Here is a 1159-nt window from a genome sequence, read left to right as displayed (position 1 = left end):
AATTATCTAAAAAATTTCTATTAACTTTTTAGTATTATTCTTATTATTTTTTAATATGTCAAAAAGTGTTAATTTTAAATTTAAACGACAGTATGATTTAAATCTATGAATATCCAATTTTTTACCTTAATTTTGTTAGGATGGATTAAAGTCTGAATTGAAGCATAGATTGAGCGTTGTTTTATTTTATTCTTTTATTTTCAGGAAGAATTTTTTTATTAATTTACAAAATTTCAGAATTTGTTATTAAGGCAATTCACCTTACTACCATTTAGTTAAATCATAAAAAACATTGGTCGATCTTTACCTTTAATTTAAACCATTTTATCATTAAAAATTTTTCTTATAATAACATCTTCATTGGAATAATTATAAGTGTATAATATTTAAAAATATTTTAAAATATTTGAATTTGAGTATTTTTTTTTTGTAAAATTCTTTTGTTTTTTAAGAAAAGATGATTTTAGTTCAGAGGTTGAGTCAATTGATCAATGAAAGCTTTTATATTTATATAATTAAGAAGATACATAACAACAATAAAAACATATAAGAAGATAATAATGATAATGATGAAGGAAGAGTAAAAAAAAAAATGAGATAAAATCAAATAAGAAATAAAAAAAAATGAAGAAAAAGAAGAAAAAAAATTTTGTAAAAGAGAAGGCAAAATAGAGCACATTAATATACATAACTTGGTCGGACTTGATTATATAGAAAGGGAAAGTATGAGAAGTTAATGGAATACTTGTATAATATATACAATGAAAGTTTATAGAGTATTAGAGATATAATCATTAATATTACCTTATTTTATCAGTTGAAGATTTTGGGATGAGTGGTATCATGATATAGTATTAAAGTGCTATATTCGAAAGGTCAAAAATTTGATCTTTGGTGAACCTCAAAATTAATTTAATTTTTTGAGGAGATGTTTATTATCTCTAGTACTTAGAATGATTATTCTAGATAGTATGAAAGATGTTCATTTTGTAACTCAATAACCCATTATACATATTATATAAATAGTCCATTGTCTCCCTAGTGGAATCCATATAAAAAATTGGTCGCCCAACATTTTCGATTTGAATACAAGTGTAAATCAATTTTGATTATATTACTGTTAGCACAAAAATTCGACGCCTTATAAGTTTTGACTACA

The sequence above is a fragment of the Arachis duranensis genome, chromosome 10 (assembly GCF_000817695.3).
Source record: "Arachis duranensis cultivar V14167 chromosome 10, aradu.V14167.gnm2.J7QH, whole genome shotgun sequence".
In the NCBI taxonomy this organism is placed as follows: domain Eukaryota; kingdom Viridiplantae; phylum Streptophyta; class Magnoliopsida; order Fabales; family Fabaceae; genus Arachis; species Arachis duranensis.
This window is presented reverse-complemented; position numbering follows the sequence as displayed.